We start from the raw sequence: 20,091 nt of genomic DNA on the forward strand, positions 1-20,091 counted from the left end.
AACCACCTGTACATTGTACATATCCAGGTTCAAGTTTTGGAGAGGAGCTTGAGTATGACTGTCACCTTATTCTAGGCAAGTCCAGGAGCAACCCGACTAGAGGAAATAAGGTGAAAATGAAGTGCTAAGTGCAGGGGTGTGTGCCAAATCATCTTTTTAGAGTTTGGGGGGGTTCATGGAGTTGGGGAAGAGTTTTCTATGCATGGAGAATCTTGGATAAATCCTTTTGATACCAAAACCCCAACTTGTTCATTCACTGTCGGTTAAAGGCCTAGTAAACCCTTCAAAGCCCTCATTTTGGGGTTCATACATTGTACGGTGAAACCAAGGGTCAAAACCAAAAAAATCCTTTAGGGATAGGTGTATCTTTGAAGAAAATCCAAACTTATTTGGGGGTCCTTTGAATCATTTTCCTTCAAGCCCTAGAAAACCGGATTTGGAGGCCTAATTGGGGCTCATTCCTTGTAGCCCTTTTCTAGGCAAGATTTTGAAGTTGGTAAGAAACCTAATTATTGTAAGCCACTAATGGACCCAAAATGCATACAAAAACATGTTATTAGACACCCCCACACCTCTGCATCATCTCACAATAACAGGAGGTCAATTTGACAAGTTGAAGCCAATAAGCCATAATTGAGCACCTGAGAAGCATTGGGAATTGGTAGGGTTCCTAACCAAAAAACCTAAAGCATACAACTTCGAAAGGTCAATAATAAAGCCCTAGAAGATATTGAGAAGGAATTGGAGGTCTAGAGTGCAACTAGGCCTAGTGAGTTGGTGGAATTGAGAAACACTAGCTAGGTGATGTGTTGAGCAGGCTAGGTAAACCCCATCAAATTGGTATCAGATGCTATAAGATTTGGGCTAGGTGAGTAGATGTCCTCAGTGGAATCTATAGGAGACAATATCATGGTGACCAATGTAGAGTTGGAAAAGAAAGTTGATGATCAAGAGGAATAGAATAGACTCGTGAAGGAGAAGTTGCTAGAATTGGAGAGTAAGCTTGGAGAGGTAGAAACCAAGGGAGATGAAGTGTTGGTAAAGGTGGAAGGAGCAGAAGGAAAGGGTAAAGAAGTGTTAGAGATAGAAAAGATACTTGAACCTGATCCTATCCTAGAGAAAGAACCTTTCTTGAAGGCATTAAAGGCCTTGAGTGGCAAATCACTGGTAAGATGGAGGAAGAAGTGGTCCTAGAAAGGATAGAAGGCATGGAGAACCATTTTGAATGTGAAGGAATTATTGAAGCCCAGAGAGTAAAGGTAGCCAATTCAAGTATTAGAGGAGCTTCTCTCACATGGTGGAAATTTGTGCAAGATGAAAGGAAGAAAATGGGAAAAACACCCATCTCTTCTTGGAAAGGGATGTTAGTCAAAATCAAAGAAGTCTATCTCCTTGATGACTATGAAATGCAAATTCATAGGAAGAGGCAAAACTTAAGACAAAAAGATCTTGATGTTAGTAGTTATATGGAGGAGTTTCACAAACTTAGCCTTAGATCTCATGCGGTGGAAGAAGAGTCTCAAGGTTGCTAGGTACCTAAATGGTCTACGGTGGAACATCTAAGAAGAAATCAATCTAATGAGCCCAAAAACACTCCATCAAACCTATCAACTTGCCCTTAAGGTGGAGGAAAAACTGAAAAGAAGACATGAATCAAGAAACAATAGAGGTAGGGGTAGAGGAAAAGACAATAGAGGCCATAGGGGAGGTTTTGGAGGAAGAAATATTGAACAAAGAACACAAGGTGAGTCTAAACTCACAGAGTAGCAAGAGAGTGGCACTAGTAGAGGAGGATTCAATAGAGGAAGGGGATCAAACAGTGGATCTAGAGGAAGATCTAGTGGACAAGGTAGAGGTTCCTCATATTTTGCAACAATGAAATGTTACCATTGTAACCAACTTGGCCATCCAGAATATAGGTGTCCAAAGAAGGGATCATCATCACAAGGTAGTGAAAGAAGAGTGAATTATCTTCACGAAGAGTCCTCAAGCAGCAAGACCTTAGAGGTTGCCTTAGAGTCAAAGGTAGGTGACAACTTGATGATAAAGAGAACTTTGATCAAAGAACCGGTCAAGGAAGAGCCTAGCCAGAGAAGGTCCTTATTTAGAATCAAATGCAAGATTATGGACAAAGTCTGCAAGGTGATCATTGATTCAGGGTCTACAAACAACATTATGTTAGAAGAGGCAGTGAGAAAGTTCAAATTGCAAAGGATACCTCACAACAATCCTTATAGAGTCACTTGGTTGAACAAAGGCCAACATGTTCTAGTTAATGAGCAAGGATGGGTGGATTTTACCATTGGGAGGTATAAGGAAAAGGTGTTATGTGATGTCCTACTCATGGATGCATGCCATCTTATATTGGGAAGACCATGGAAATTTGATATACAAGCTATCCATAATGGAGCCAAGAATGCATACTCATTCAAGAAAGATGGACTCACATTCAAGATTCAGTCTATCCTTGAGGAAGGTGAAAAGAGGGCAGCAAGTCCTAATGTTCTTTTGGTGAGTGAAAAATAGTTCTTAAAGACACTTGATGAAGGTGAAGGTATAGGGTTTGCACTTGTGATGAAGCACAAAGAATAAGACAAGAAAGAGCAAAAAGATTTTCCATTAGAGGTGCAAGATTTGTTGAAGAAATTCAAAGGCATAGTAAGAGAAGGACAACCAGCCACCTTACCTCCTAAAAGAACCATAAGCCATCAAATAGACTTCATTCCTGGAGAATGCTTTCCTAATAAGGCAGCTTATAAAATGAATCCTCAACAAAACATTGAAATTGGCAAGCAAATCCAAGAGCTCTTAGACCAAGGCCTAATTAAGAAAAGTATTAGCCCTTATGTTATCCCTACCATGTTAGCACCAAAAAAAGGTTGTACTTGGAGATTGTGTATTAATTCTAGAGCCATAAATAGGATCACCATCAGATATAGGTTCCCTATTCCTAGAATAGAAGACCTAATGGATTGTTTAGGGGAAGCCAAGTACTTTACCAAGATTGACCTTAAGAGTGGCTATCATCAAATTAGGATAAAGGAGGGTGATGAATGGAAAACTGCATTTAAGACTACTGAGGGTCTTTGTGAGTGGCTTGTAATGCCATTTGGCTTATCCAATGCTCCAAGCACCTTCATGAGACTCATGAATGAGGTGATGAAGGACTTCATAGGTAAACTTGTGGAAGTATGTCTTGATGATATTCTCATTTTCAGTAAAGATAGGGCAGATCACATTAATCATTTGCAAGATGTATTACAAAGATTGTATGGTGAAAAGCTAACCATGAATTTGGATGAGTGTGAGTTTTTCAAGAAGGAGTTGGTTTACCTTGGGTTTGTGTTGTCTCAAGGAAACCTCAAGATGGATTCAAGCAAGGTTGAAGCCATTGTAAATTGGCCTACTCCTAAGACAACAACAGGGGTGAGAAGCTTCCATGGACTAGCTCAGTACTATAGGAAGTTCATTAGGCAATTTAGTGCTATATGTGCACCCATGTTAGACACCATTAGAGGTGGAGTAAAGGAAAATTTTCAGTGCGGTGAAGCAGAAAACAAAGGTTTCAAAACCTTGAAGGAGAAGATAACTACTTGTAGCATCCTAAAATTGTGACACTTGCAATTTCGACCGCATTTGGGTATTCACGATGGCGATGCAACACGAAACCTGAATGGAGACCCCGAAACTTGTTCATGACATCAAAAACTACATTTTTCAGCACCCTGGCCTGATCCTCCTTGCACCCTGCTGCCCCTGGAGGTGGGACCATGGTGCCCAGCACCTTGGTCCTTCAGGACTAGGGCGCCCAGCGCCCTGGTCCCCTAGGACCATGGCGCCCAACGCCCTGGTCCTTGGCCCTATTTTGGGCTCGGTCTCTTGTGGGCATTGGGTCTTTAAGTTTGCAATTTGGGAAATAATGTTTCCTGGTCGGCCTAAGGTCGAGAAAATTAGTCTATCAGCCCTAATTGACAAGTATATAAACTACATTTCCTCTCCCATTTGGGGAGGTCAGAAAAAGGAAAACATATACAAGCAAAAAGGCGAAAGCGACATTCAAGCATTCAAGCATTCCTTCAAGCAATTGAGCATTCTAAGTCTCCATTCAAGGCTAAGTGTTGCATTCAAGACAAGGATTCAACAATTGAAGAGGAGATCACATACAACATACAACATACTACATACATTACACCTTCGCATGTAAGAATACAAACATTTTTACAACAAGGTATCAGTACTTGTTTACATTACAAACATTTACATTTACAACATTCTCATTTCTTGGTTAATTCCAAAACTGGGGTTTGACCTAAAGGCAAACCCCTCATCCCTAACCCCTAATCGTCCTCTCTTTTTTGTGTGTAGGTTGCAGGTACGCAGCTATAATTGAAGATCTGGAATCCTTGTGCAGAGACAAACAGATCCCCCTTCGTTTCGCAGATTTTTCGGAGGACCGTCTGCACTCCGGGCGCCATCATCCCGTCAACTTTCGCTCAAATTTGCAGAACAGCACCGTCTCGACATTTTACTGCTAATTCCAGGTCCACAGCTTCATCCCATATCCCTATCTCTATTTATAAGCGAATCTTTCCTACTTTACATGCATTCCTAGTTCAATCTTTCTATCTACATTCTTTACAAAAGAGGGTATCCTTGATGTCTTAACCCTTGAAACTCATATAGAATCCAATCTTGCATTGCGTGGGATTGGATCTTGTGGGTTTCAACCCCTCTTTTGAATGTAAAGTCTCTCCTAAGTGAAAACCATCAACCCTAGTGACTCTCCCTTCTCTCTCCTTGGAGTTGGGGAGGGGAGAACAACTAGGGTTCGATTTTTCCGCTTTACATTTTGGTGAACCTGACGTGAACATCCTCATTCTGATTATTCATGGTTAGATCTGAAAATTTTGCTTTCCTAATTATATTTCCATGTTTGATCTTTTGCAAATTTTAGAGGTTGATTGCATAAAAACCCTAAAATTTTCTTTTTAAGTAATTAAACTTGTGAAACGTTTAATTGTTAATGCTTGTTTCAGATCTACCCTTCTATTGCAAATTGTCAATTCATATTTGTGCTTTAATTCTAAAAATTAAGTGGTTAAATGTCAAAACCCTAATTTTTAAGACCTTCTTGATTCAACCTTTGACTGATAATTTCACTAATCAAAACACCTCCAAATCGGCTGTAACTTTGGATTCCGTAGTAAAATCACAATATCTTTCATCCCTAAAAATTTGGAAAAAAGTTGCGAGGACTGTGTGCACCCCGAGCGCCATCGTCCCTGACATTTTTTCCGAAAATTCAGGAGCTAGATCTTACTGTATTTTTCTGCTAAAATCCAGAATTTTGGCTGATTTTATCAATTTTAACACTTTCAAAGTTAAAGTCAAAGTTGGTCTAGCGATTGCTTGGATTGAGGCTTCTAATCATTCAAAAATTGTTGAAATTGAAATTCATATCAAAATTGTGTTTCTTACAGTCCTAAATCTGAAAAGTGTGTTAGCATTCATTCGAAATTTCAGTGCTTTATTCAAATTTTTACAATTTGTGACTTTTGAAATTAAGTGTTTAATTGCAATAACCTTGATTTCCACTTTCAAATTCGAATTTTGCATGAAATCGAGTCAACTTTTAAATTTCAAAACTTGCATTGCTTTTGGTATTCCCTCTAAAATCATAAAATTCAAAATTTCAGTTTCCCTCTCTTTTTCAAAATTCAAATTTTACATTTTTCAACAATCTTGGTAGGGTTCAATTTTGAGATTGCAACTTTAATTTGGCCTATCTACAGATCGTAAAATCACTCAATTTTTTTAGATTAGCTTTAAAATCATCATAACTTTCATCCCTGAAAATTTCAAAAAAAGTTGCGAGGACCGTGTGCACTCCGTTCGCCATGGTCCCGGACATTTTTTTTGAAATTTCGAGAGATTGTCCTGATTGCATTTACCAGCTTAAATCTAGGAGATTGGCTGATTTTATTGAAATTTGCTACCACTAAAATTCAAAATCTTCTCTCTTTCTTTAGTGCATGAGTTTTACAACAATAAGCCCTACTTACACTATTCCCATTAGATGAAGCCTTAGAATTAAGTCTTTCCAAGGTTTAATTACCGAGGAGATGGAACCTAATTTGAATGGCCTTTTTAACGAGGACATGGGTAATTCCTCTAATCCTCTTAATGATGAAGAAGCTCTCCATGAGGTTTCTGTAGAACAACTTTCAAGATTGGATAACCAATTTGATGATTTTCGACAATGGATGTCTCAAGAATACCCTGATAGTCAATCTCTTTCATTAATTGAGGGTCTAAAACGTATGGTTCAAAGTGATAAGAATGGAATTGATATTTTGCATGGTATTGCACACATTGTGGATTCGAATGTGATGCCTATGAAAAGTTGTGCCGAAACCTTAAGTTACACACAACCTCCTACTCAAGTTAATCATTCTATTCCTTTGACAACTCCTACTGCTAGTATACCTACTTTTACATCAAACATAATGACTACCTCAATACAAGACATTCCTCCTATGATCACTAATCATGGGGGCAATCCCTCTTCTTCAATCAACCCTCTTCCTTCATTCAATCCAACTTCTTCATTCATTCCTTCAATGAGTGTTCCTATTATATCTCCACAAATGAACATGATACAAGGGGGCAATTCATTTAACCCTTCCATTCCTCCTTGTAGTGTTCCTCCTTTCCAATCATCTCCTATGACTAACTATCATAGTGTCCCACCACCTTACTCTCTACCTTCTTTCAATAACATAACACATCCATCACAATCTAACACGTCTAATATGAACTCTTCGACTGAAGCGACCATTAACAATCTTGCACAAACTGTCTCTTCTTTACAGCAACAAATTGCCTCTATGAATCAATCTAAGTTTAGTGTGCCCACATTTGATGTTGCGAGCCCACTTTCTCTTGACATTGTTCGACCTATTCCCCCTAAACATGTTGAAATTCTGCATTTGGAGCTTTATAATGGTAAGGGTGATCCTCTAACACATGTTAAGACCTTTCAAACAATATGTACTGATTTTGCTTATGACCAAAGGTTGCTTGCAAAACTGTTTACTAGAACATTAAGAGATAAAGCCCTACAATGGTATTGCTCGTTGCCTTCTTATTCTATTACTTCTTTCGAACAACTTGCAAATGCTTTTATTCAACAATTTCAAAACAATATAAGTCCTAAAGTTACTTTGATTGATTTAATACATTGTAAACAAGGTGTTAAAGAAAAAGTGACTGATTTCATTGGTAGATATAAGCATTTGTATGCTCAAATTTCTTTTCCAGTGCTTGACAATGATATTCAAAGAATCTTTATTTCTAATTTACAAAAAGATATTAGAGAGAAACTCCTGTTTTCTGAGTTTACTTCTTTCCAACAGTTGTGCGCAACTCTTCACAATTATCAACTGACTGTGAGTCAAATGGAACAAGCAAATCCTATGGCTCCGAGTGATAAGGGTGATAGTAGTCAACAACCATTTGGGAAGTTTAAACCGAACAGAGAGTCCATTAAATTCAATGAACACATCATCAACAACAATGTGAATGTGGCATCAGGTGTGCCTCCAATTTCTAAGTTTTTCAAGAAAGAAAGAAAGTTTACTCCTTTGAATGAATCATTGCATAGTATTATGAATAAGTTATTGGAACAGAATGTGCGTACTCTTCCTCCTATAAGGCAAATAGATCTTGCAAAGATTAACTCACCCTATTTTGATAACGAATCTTTTTGTCAATTTCATCGTCATCCTGGGCATGATACTGAAAAATGTTTTTCTTTAAAAGGTAAAATTCAAGATTTGATTGATAATAATACTATTTCTGTTTCTGGAGTGAATGATAAAGGCAATACATCTATAGCTCCTCCTAACCATTTTCTTCAGATTTTTACTGATCCATTACCTTCTGATGCCTCTAATGCGATTGATACTACTGATTCCTTTGTCTCACCTGATGATCTTGTGTCTATGACTCTGAATGTGATTAACTTTGTAGAGCAGCAGAAAATCCCTAAAGAACCTTCCATCACCTTTGATTCTAGTGAAACTATCAGGGCACCTGATGGTCCTTTATATATAGTTGCAAAAGTCAAGAATACACCTTGCCGTGGAGTGCTTATTGATCCTTCTTGTATGGTTAATGTCATTACTGAAGAATTTCTTTTTACTTTGCAATTGAATCAAGTGATCTATGATGAAACAAATGTGGTTGTGAAATTATTTGATGCATTTTCTTCTCCTGCAATTGGTTCTATTACATTACCTATTGAGGTCCATAACAAATCCCTTGATGTGGACTTTTCTATTATTCCATCGTCCGAACAATTTCGTGTGAAGCTAGGCTATCCTTGGCTATCTTCCATGAAAGCTATTGATTCTCCTATTCACAAGTGTTTGAAATTTCCCCATAATGGTGAAGTTGTTACTGTCAATCATAGTCTCTTTAAACCAGCTGAAAGAACTTCTAGCGTTCCTATTGATTACTTTTGGCCTAAACAATTCCAATCTCTTCCTCGGTGAAGTGATCATCTTTTCAAATCTTATCAAAAGTGGAAAAAAGATATGATCCTATCTCTAAGTGAACCTAGAACACCCAAACTTGACATTCCTATCGTTCTTGAGAAGGAAGTTCTTCCTTTGAAAGATAAAACTAATGTCTTTCCTCAAGAATATTCTCAACCCATTCCTATGAATGTGACTATGCCTATATCTAATAAACTTCCTAAAAGTAGACCTATCCCTCTTCATCATGATGGACTTGGTCTCCTTCCTAAACCAAATATTCCTCCCTTATATGGAGCAGTTCCTCCTCCTTCCTCTTATGGAGAGAAGAGACCTTCCTCTTCTCCTATTATTCAACCTAAGAGACCACAACCTAAACACCCAAGTGATAAGGATGAGAACATTCCTCCTCCTCAATCTTCTCAACTTCCTACTAAGACTAGACGAAATCATTCTACACGTGAACACTGACGAAAGCGTCATCTTAGAGCTCAGGCAGCTGCTTCTCAAACTTTGCAATCCCCAAAAACACCTTCAACCAGCATTATTCCATTTTCTCCTCAACCAGAAATTGAGTCGAAATCTCCTAAACATAAGATGCATGATGGTCTTGATCCTGTGCGAGTTAAAGATCCTATTTTTATAAATCTTGATGATGACATAGATGAAAATGTTATTCATGATGAAAATGTTACTCCTGTTCATTCTGATAGTGAATATGAATATGTTGATGTTGATAACCATTTATTTAACGCATTTTCTAAAGCACTTATCCTAGCTCCTAGACAAGAACAACATGGCTCGGAACATGAACATATCCCTTGTTTGGATCTTGTGATAGCTCCATCTACTGTGTTGGATGTTCCTCCTCTAGCGTGTTTCCTACCTTCCTGAAATATTGATCAGCAAGATCGGGGGGTAGATGACGTGCTAGACTAGTTCATTAGCATAGCAGATTCTCTCCTCCTCTCTTTTGTTACTTCTTATATGTGTTATTCTCATTCTTCTATTTGTTGTCCTTAGTGTTGTCTACTTGAGGACGATGCAAAACATTGAGATCTCTTTTGGTCTCTCTCATGTTGACTCAAAAGACACATGTGTTCCCTTCTTCTAGGTGACCTTCCTTGATTGGGGAGTGAAGAACAATTATGCATACATACATATGATATACATGAATTATCATACAGCATACTGACCTCGAGGAAAGTGAAGTCACCTTGTGCTTTGTGTTTTGTGTCTATTATCCTTGGGCTTATCTCACACTTGGGGGCTAAATCCTTGTGATAACATGCTCCTTTCTCATTTCCTATATGTATCACTACCTTAAAGCAATCACCCCCGATGAGGCATGTGCGATCGCTTTAACATAGGGGGGCATACATCCTTACTACTGACAGTCATGGTTCTCCCTCATAATCTTCCCTTTTACTTTGTCAATCGAAGTTGTAAGATCCTTAGTCCACTGGGGGCTTGGTGTATCTTGCCTCCTTGACATGGTGAAAGTTTTTCAATGTTGTTTCCTTGTACTTTACAAGAAGTATGAGCGTACGCTTATACTCCCGCTAAAGTGGGGGCTAAATGTAGCGTCCTAAAATTGTGACACTTGCAATTTTGACTGCATTTGGGTCTTCATGATGGCGATGCAACACGGAACCTTAATGGAGACCCCGAAACTTGTTCATGACATCAAAAACTGCATTTTTTCAGCACCCTGGCCTGATCCTCCTTGCACCCTGCTACCCTTGGAGGTGGGACCATGGCACCCAGCGCCCTGGTCCTTGGCCCTATTTTGGGCCCGGTCTCTTGTGGGCATCGGGTCTTTAAGTTTGCAATTCGGGAAATAATGTTTCCTGGTCAGCCTAAGGTCAGGAAAATTAGTCTATCAGCCCTAATTGACAAGTATATAAACTACATTTCCTCTCCCATTTGGGGAGGTCGGAAAAAGGAAAACATATACAAGCAAAAAGGCGAAAGCGACATTCAAGCATTCCTTCAAGCAATTGAGCATTCTAAGTCTCCAGTCAAGGCTAAGTGTTGCATTCAAGACAAGGATTCAACCATTGAAGAGGAGATCACATACAACATACAACATACTACATACATTACACCTTCGCATGTAAGAATACAAACATTCTTACAACAAGGTATCAGTACTTGTTTACATTACAAACATTTACATTTATAGCATTCTCATTTCTTGGTTAATTCCAAAACTAGGGTTTGACCTAAAGGCAAACCCCTCATCCCTAACCCCCAATCATCCTCTCTTTTCTGTGTGTAGGTTGCAGGTACGCGGCTGTAATTGAAGATCTAGAATCCTTGTGCAGAGACGAACAGATCCCCCTTCGTTTCGCAGAAGTTTCGGAGGACCGTGTGCACTCCGGGCGCCATCGTCCCGTCAACTTTCGCTCAAATTTGCAGAACAGCACCGTCTCGACATTTTACTACTAATTCCAGGTCCGCAACTTCATCCCATATCCCTATCTCTATTTATAAGTGAATATTTTCTACTTTACATGCATTCCTAGTTCAATCTTTCTATCTACATTCTTTACAAAAGAGGGTATCCTTGATGTCTTAACCCTTGAAACTCATATAGAATCCAATCTTGCATTGCGTGGGATTGGATCTTGTGGGTTTCAACCCCTCTTTTGAATGTAAAGTCTCTCCTAAGTGAAAACCATCAACCCTAGTGACTCTCCCTTCTCTCTCCTTGGAGTTGGGGAGGGGAGAACAACTAGGGTTCGATTTTTTCGCTTTACACTACTCAACCGGTACTAGTGTTGCCTAGTTTTGAGAAACTTTTCATTGTAGAATGTGATACAAGAAATGTTGTAGTAGGTGTTGTCCTAAGCCAAGAAGAAGGACCAGTAGCTTTCCATAGTGAGAAGCTAAGTGATGCCAAGAGGAAGTACTCATCTTATGATCTTGAGTTGTATGCTTTAGTGCAAGCATTGAGGAAATGGAGACACTATCTCCTCCCTAAAGACTTTGTGGTCTATATGGACAACCAAGCATTGAGTTTCCTAAACTCACAAGATAAACATAGTCATAAACACATGAAATGGGTGGAGTATATGCAAGCTTGTACATTCACCATCAAGTACAAGAAAGGGTAGTTAAACCGAGTAGCTGATGCATTGATTAGAAGACTTTTGACAGTCCAAGAAATCCAATTGAGAAGCATAGGTGTGGACAATTTTAGAGACTTGTACTCAAAGGATGAAGACTTCTAATATGCCTACAAGGTGTGTAAGGAGTATCAAAATCACTTCCATAGTGAGTATTCTGATTTTACTTTACAAAATGGACTACTATTCAGAGGTGGACAACTTTGTGTGCCTAGAGGCTCAATGAGGGAAAATCTCATACAAGAGAAGCATAATGACAACCTTAGTGGACATTTTGGAGTCAATAAGAATCAAGAGTTGGTTCAAAGATACTATTATTGGCCAAGGATGAATCAAGATGTGAAGAAGTATGTGGAGACTTGCATAGTTTTCCAAAAGGTCAAGGGAACTTCTACAAATGTTAGTTTATACCAACCTCTTCCCATACCAAATAGACCTTGGGAATGCATTAGCATGGATTTTATAGTAGGTTTACCAAGGACAAAGCAGGGATATGACAACATTTATGTCATTATGGATAGATTTAGCAAAATGGATCACTTTGTGCCTTGCAAGACTACTCATGATGCATGCCAAATTGCTCAATTGTTCTTCAAAGAGGTGGTGAGGATACATGGTTTACCAATGAGCATTGTTTCAGATAGGGACTCAAAGTTCATGAGTCACTTTTGGAAAAAACTATGGCAAAATCTTGGCACCAACCTTTCTTTTGGGTCAGCCTACCATCCTCAAATAGATGGGTAGACTGAAGTGGTGAATAGAAGCTTGGGAAACTTGTTAAGGTGTCTTACTAAGGAATATGATCAAATGTGGGATCAAGTACTCTCACAAGGTGAATATGCATATAATGACACCATAAATAGGACTACCAGCAAGAGCCCTTTTGAAGTAGTCTATGGTGTGCACCCAAGAGGAATTTTGGAGTTGAGAGACTTGGGAAATGCAACAACAAGAAGTGGATATGCAGAGGACTTTGCTCAATCAATGAAGGAAGTCTAGGATTTAGTTAAACAAGCATTGATGGAGAAAGAAATGCTATAGCAAGGAGTGCCAAATAAGTTACAAATGAGGAGGATAGGTCCATGTGCCATTCTAGCCAAGTATGGAGAAAATGTATACAAGGTGGATGTATCTAGTGACATAGGCTTGTCACCAGTTTTCAATATAGAAGACTTAGTTGCATACAAGGGACTAGTTCAAGGTTCAGATTACATTCACTCAGAGGTTTCAGTTGATGCAAACAACCTTCAGTTACCAGCCAAACCAAATCCAAAGGCCGAGAAGGTGTTGAGTTCAAGGATCACCAAGAAGGAAAGGCATCAAGCCTATTGGGAGCACCTCATCAAATGGAAGGGTATGGATGATACTAAAGCTACATGGGTTCTTGAGAAAGAGTTTAAGAAGCTTGGAATTGATTAGAATCTGATTCCCAAAGAGGTGACATGATCTTCTTTTGTTTGGGAGAATGATGCAGGAGCTCCTAGGACTTAGGCAAATTAGCTTTCACAATTTTGGCTTGTACTGACCCTAGTCATTAGTGAATAAGGACTCTAGGAGGGTCCAAGAGTTAGTATTTTGTGTCAATGTAGGCCTAGGTTGCGTTCATTCTTCTTAGGTTTGCATTTTTGTGTAAATAGTGGGTTTGAGTAGGTAGTTGACCTTCTTGGAGGTCAAAAGTGTCAAGACTTGGTATAAGAATTAGGAAGGGTTAATTAGGTCTTAGAAATGTTAGAAAATTCATATGTGATGACTTAGAATAGGTCTTATAGGTTGGAGAAACCAAAAGTGCAAAAATCACAAAGTTGCAAAAAGTTGTCATGACAACTTTTGTCCTAAATTGGTTAGCGGTGGAGTTAGGGATTGTACAATGCCCTAGGAGGACTCCACACATGGGAAACCTATATATACCCTCTCTTACACATTTACCAAGGTTGGATAAGTGTGTGATGTAAGTTCAACAACTAAACTACTCATTTTCAGTCTTGTTGGCAACATTTTGGATTGATTTTACTCATTTTGCAATTGAATATGGATTGAATCCATTGATCTAGAAATGGATTGAGTGACTGCTATGTGTTATTGTGTTGTTGGTTCAATTTAGAGTCTTGTAAATACTGTTCATTGGTGTTTTCTTGTTCAAGTTTGCAAACAACCAATTTTGGCTTGTATATAGTAGTTTTCTTGTAAATATGGTTGCCCCATGAGTTTCACATGTGCTTCCATCATGGCTAGTTGGGAAATGGTAGGAAACCACCTATACATTGTACATATGTAGGTTCAAGTGCTAGAGAGGAGTTTGAGTATGACTGTCACCTTATTCTAGGCGAGTCCAGGAGCAACTCGACTAGAGGAAATAAGGTGAAAATAAAGTGCTCAGTGCAGAGGTGTGTGCCAAATCACCTTTTCAGAGTTTGGAGGGGTTCATGGAGTTGGGGAAAAGTTTTCTATGTAGGGAGAAGCTTTTAAAAATCCTTTTGATACCAAAACCCCAACTTGTACATTCACTATCGTTTAAAGGCCTAGTAAACCCTTCAAAACCTTCATTTTGGGGTTCATATATTGTACGGTGAAACCAGGGGCTAAAACCACAAAAATCCTTTAGGGATAGGTGTATCTTTGAATAAAATCCAAACTTATTTGGGGGTCCTTTGAATCATTTTCCTTCAAGCCCTAGAAAACCGGATTTGGAGGCCTAATTGGGGCTCATTCCTTGTAGCCCTTTTCTAGGCAAGATTTTGAAGTTGGTAAGAAACCTAATGATTGCAAGACACCAATGTACCCCAAATGCATTAAAAACATGTTATTAGACACCTCCACACCTGTACATATCCTCACTGCAACAATCATTAGAGGCACTATTATCATTTGAGGTATCATTTTCATGAATGTAGAGATTGCTTTGTTTCCAATTTCCTATTTTACCATACTTGTAAGAACTCTTCTTCTTGTCTATATGGATAGATATGCTACCACTTGAATGGTCATCTACACCATAAAGACATTTGGCAATAAAATGTCTAATCTTCCCACAATTGAAGCATTTCAAGGGTAGTTTCCCTTTGTATTTTCAAAAACCTCTTTTTAGTCTTTTCACAAAGTTGGCCATAATTTCATTAGATTCTTCACTGGTTGCATCATGAGTAGACTCTTCTTTTCCTTTTCTTGATGTATTTAATGCATCTTCTTTCTTTACAACCTCAATACTACCAATCCTCATCTCATAATCAATTAGGGAACCATACAACTCATCCATTATGAAGACTTTTAGATCTTTTGCTTCTTCTATTGTTGAGACCTTTGTATCATACTTAGATGTAAGATATCTAACTACTTTCTTGACTACCATATCATATTTTATTTCTTCTCCAAGCCCTCTAATGGTGTTTGTTGTTTCATCTTCTTTGAAGATAGTCAACAATCTTCTCTTCATCTCTCATCTTGAAACCCTCAAGCTATGCTCTCAATGTATGTAACTTGGCTTCTTTAACTTTAGCATCACCTTCAAATATCTTCTGCAACTTTTCCCACATTTCTTTTGTAGAGAAGCAGTGCATGACTTTGACAAACTCATTATCTGATAACCCACTAAGAATGGCATTTTTAGCTTTAGCATTGTTCTCATATTCCTTCTTAGCTTCTGGATCACTAAGGGGATTATTAGGGATTGTATACCCATTCACAACCAACATCAATACATCACAACCTAGATAGGACAAATAGGTTTCCATTCTTCTACTCTAGAAGGCATAGTTGACACCATAAAACATAGGGGCTTTTGAGGAGGCAGATTCATTTCTTGTAGGATCTACCCAAGCTAGAGAACACTTTTGACAAAATAGGGTACCTAGGATCTGATACCAATTGTTGGACACAATGGATCACTAAGAGGGGGGTGAATCATTGACTTAAACACTTTTTCTTCAACTGGGAGATACCGGTAATATATAAAATAGACTGAGTGTTACCTGTCAGTTCAAACAGTGCAAACAAGGTGTGTGAAAGGTCTTGATAAAACATTAACATAACACATGCACAAGAAAACATCACATAACACTAGATATATACGAGGAAAACCCAATGTGGGAAAAACCTCAATGAGAATCGCTACTGGAGATCTTCTGCTCCAATCCAGCCTCACAATGAATCTCTGATTACAATATTTTGGGCACCAACCCAAGGAATACCAACTCAAAGGAGCACTAACCCCTACACAATTTATAGGCTACAACCTAAAGGAGCTACAACCCTTGCACTAAGCTTCAACTTAGTGAAAACAATATAAAAATCAGTTATACAAATGAAATCACTATTGCAAATGAAGTTTTACAACCTTACAATATTCTGCTTTGCCGGTTTCAGCCTTACCGGTCTGTAGTCTCTCCACCCACTCTGCAACTTGGCTTTTTTGCTAACTTTTCTAAGTCCCCTAATCAAAATGTCTTTACTCCTCAACTCACACTTGATCACTCTTTATCAGGTACTCCTTTTGCTAGCTTGTCACCTCTGTGTTCTATGCTCACGCCACCATTTTATCCTGCTTCTCCTTACGGATCCATTCTTCACTCATAAACACTTCAAGCGTTTATCTCTTCAGCTCTTAGAAAAAATTTCATACTTACCTTCACTCAATAGCAACAACCATCATAGTCTCAAGTCATCATATTTAAACTTGATCTTTCCTGCCAAGAATCAATTCAAACTAAGGGCAGTTAGGGTTTCTTTCACCTGACCAAATCTGCATCAGATCTAATTTGATCTACCTTGGATTATTCACATGCACTTGAGGAATGCATCTGTACGCATTTTCCATTATCCAATTTTTAAAGATAACAATCTTGTAAATGATTTTCTATCTGGAACTCTCTTGACTCATTTATGGTCTAGCTATTTCCTTCTCGAGGTCATCTTGCATTTTGATTTCTTTTCTTTGATCTAGGCACCAACTACTCCCTGATCTTTCTTTGTCATTCTTTCTTCCTCGAGCCACATAAATCTGATATCATTCTATGATTTGTGGTTGTTTCATTAATGTCAACTAGCTATTTCAACAACCACTTCAATGGAAACTTTACCGACCTCTGCATGCTTGCCACCTCAGCTCCACATGGCATCACAACGATCAGTCACTTAGCTCACCAAAACAAGGTTAGTTTACACTTGGACATTCACCAAAATCATACCAGCACAAGCTCTTACTGGTGAGACCTTCCCTCCTACTAACCGGTAGTGCACACTACACCGGTAGCACGTCTTCACCTCTAGTGGTTTGTGATCATTTTAACATTCTGCCTCTTCATCATAAACATGCAACCATCCTCCAAACTAGTTCATTCTCTACTGATTATCACTCAACATGCTAACTTTCATATGTATCTCACCTCATATCGGTGAAGTCACTGATAGTCTCAATAACTACTTGTCTTCCATCATACCGGTTCACTCTTCTTTATACCGGATGACATAGCTCTACCGATAGCCTGCCTATAATACCAGTTGACATCAATGACAACTCAATGCCAACAATGCCCAATTTGGGTAGTATAGTGGTATGAGGAACCCAAGGTGCAAACATCACTAGATAAATTAGAACAAGTTGCCAATGAAGAGTTATGTTCAGTTGGTTTCCAATTATTTGATGGAATTTCTGAAGATATTTTAAATGAGGATGATCAATTGTTCCCAGATCACTTAACAGTTATGCAAACTATGTTTCAGGATTCTCATATTGACATTTTGTCTAGTAATATGGAAGTAGAGGTCAACAATTACCAAATAGATTGTGAAAGCCAACAAGATCCTCCATTTGATTTCTTACAATCTCTATCAATCTCCCAATCACCTACCAGTCTTTCTCTTCTATCTAATTCACCAAAACCAAGAGGATCAACTAAATTGAAAGAGGAAATAGAAACTGGCATCCAATCTATACTTTAGATGGTAAATTTACTATCATTAAAAGGTCAAGGAAGGCATGTTTCTCTCCTCACCCTCAATGAAAATCATTTCATGGAATGTCAGAGGCATTAATTCCTCTGACAAAAGAAATCAAATTAAGCACCAGCTTGATTCGACAACAAATGATATTGTTATGTTGCAAGAAACCAAAACATCTCAGGATACTTTTCAGAAAACTAGGACAAAATGGAAATCATTGCATGTTCCAGCTCAGGGAGCTTTAGGAGGGATTATAGCTCTATGGAATCCTAAAATAGTAAATGTAGAAATAGTAACCACAGGTAATAATTGGCAGCTATTGAATATTCAAAACTTTGATATGTCTTTCAAGCTATTTAATGTTTATGGACCCACTAGTACACTTGACAAAAAGAGGCCCTGGAATACAATAGTAGTAGTTATTAATCAAATTGCAGATCATAACATTATCCTGGGAGGAGACTTCAATGCTATTGTCTCCCTTCAAGAAAAAAGAGGGGGTATTTGTCCTCCACTAAGGACTATTGAAGATTTTATGGGTTTTATCTCTGATAATGCATTAACAGATATAGTGCCAAAGAAGGGTTTTTTTACATGGACAAATAGGAGAAAGAATTTTTCACAAATAGCCGAGAGATTGGACAGATTTCTCATTTCTCAATAATGGCTGTTACAAAATTAGCAATTTGAATCAGAGATTCTCTCTCTCATCTTCTCAGACCACTTTGACATTTCACTTAGTATTTAGCCTAAGAATTCACCTTGTATTCATCGGCCTTCATTTAACTTTGAAAGGATGTGGTTCAGACATCCTCATTTTCTTCCTCTACTTTGTCAATGGTGGGTGAGTGTACAATATCATAATGGTAATAAAATTCTTGAATTTTACAAAAAAATGCAGTATGTTAAATCTCAAATCAAAGTATGGAATGTGACAGTTTTAAAGAATATTTTTCATGAAAAAGATGTGGTGGCAAAAGAGTTAGCAGAAATTCAGGATCATATTATTATGCAAGGCATGGGTAATGCCACGTATGACAAGAAAAAACAACTACAGACAATGTGGGAAGAGTTATGTAAGAGAGAGGAAGTCTATTGGAGGCAAAAGTCTAAGGAACTCTGGTTGAAAGGAGACAGGAACATAAAATTGTTTCATGTGTCAACAAAAGCAAAAAGAGTGGCCTCTTCAATATTTGAGTTTAATGATGCTATTTCAGGTGTTAAGCTGACAAAGTCTCAGGAAGTTCAAGATGAAGGAGTGAATTTTAAAAAAAAAATTCTTTCTCCACCCCTTGTTAGTAATAGGCATTTGACATCTAAAGAACAAGAAGTCCTAGATGTTATCCCAAATATCATCACCCAACATGACAATGAGGATCTCACGAAACCATTCACTCTAGAAGAAGTTCATGGAGTCGTGTTTTAGTTGCTCTGGATAAAGCTCTGGGTCCTGATGGATATATGACCCTTTTCTTTCTAAAGTGTTGGGATGTTATAGGCTTTGATTTATTGGTAGCACTTGAAGAGTCAAGAAGAAGTGCTTCAGTGCTGAAGATGTTTAATGTTACTAATGTAGCAATTTCGCCCAAGGTAAGAGAACCAAAAACATTTGCAAAATTCATGCCTATCTCCTTGTGTAATACAATTTATAAAATCCTTACTAATGCCATTTATCAAAGATTGCAAAAACTTATTCCAAAACTTATTTCACTTGAACAAGGGGGATTTGTCCCTAGGAGGGAAACTGTGGAAGGGGAATTAGTTGCACATGAAGTTCTTCATTCTATGCAAACATCCCAAATGCCATCTTTTATTGCTAAACTTGATATGATGAAGGCCTATGACAGGGTAAATTGGAATTTTCTTTTAAAAGCTCCACAAATTTGGATTCTCTGAAAATTGGTGCAAATGGATTAGAGCATGTATTTCGGGAGCATTCTTCTCAATTATTATCAATGGGACACCTTTAGGTTTCTTTGCAGCTACTCAAGGTGTTAGGCAAGGAGACCCCCTCTCCCCTTTCTTGTTCATTATCATGGCAGAAGCGCTTAGTAGATTAATCAAATTTAATAATGAAAAGGGCACTTGGCAGGGTATCCACATTCCTAATACCTCCATTTCAGTCACACATAGACTATTTGCACATGACACTCTTCTATATGGTAAATCCACTATAGCAAAGGCTAATTAGATTAAGAAATTTTTGGAATTCTACACATCAATATTAGGATAGAAAATTAATGCTCAAAAATCAAAGGTATTTATTTTCAACATAAGATCTGTTGTTAGCAGAAAGATTATTAAAATTTTGGGACTTAAGCTAGAAGATTTACCTTGTTCGTACTTAGGTATTCCTTTCTTTATGGGGGTCAACAAATCATCTTATTGGGAAAATGTTCTTGAAAGGATTAAATCTAGAATTTTAGCTTGGCGAGTTAGATGGTTGTCTCTTTCAGGCCGCATCCTTCTTATCAAAAATATTTTGGCCT

Source organism: Cryptomeria japonica, chromosome 6, assembly GCF_030272615.1.
Source record: "Cryptomeria japonica chromosome 6, Sugi_1.0, whole genome shotgun sequence".
Classification (NCBI taxonomy): domain Eukaryota; kingdom Viridiplantae; phylum Streptophyta; class Pinopsida; order Cupressales; family Cupressaceae; genus Cryptomeria; species Cryptomeria japonica.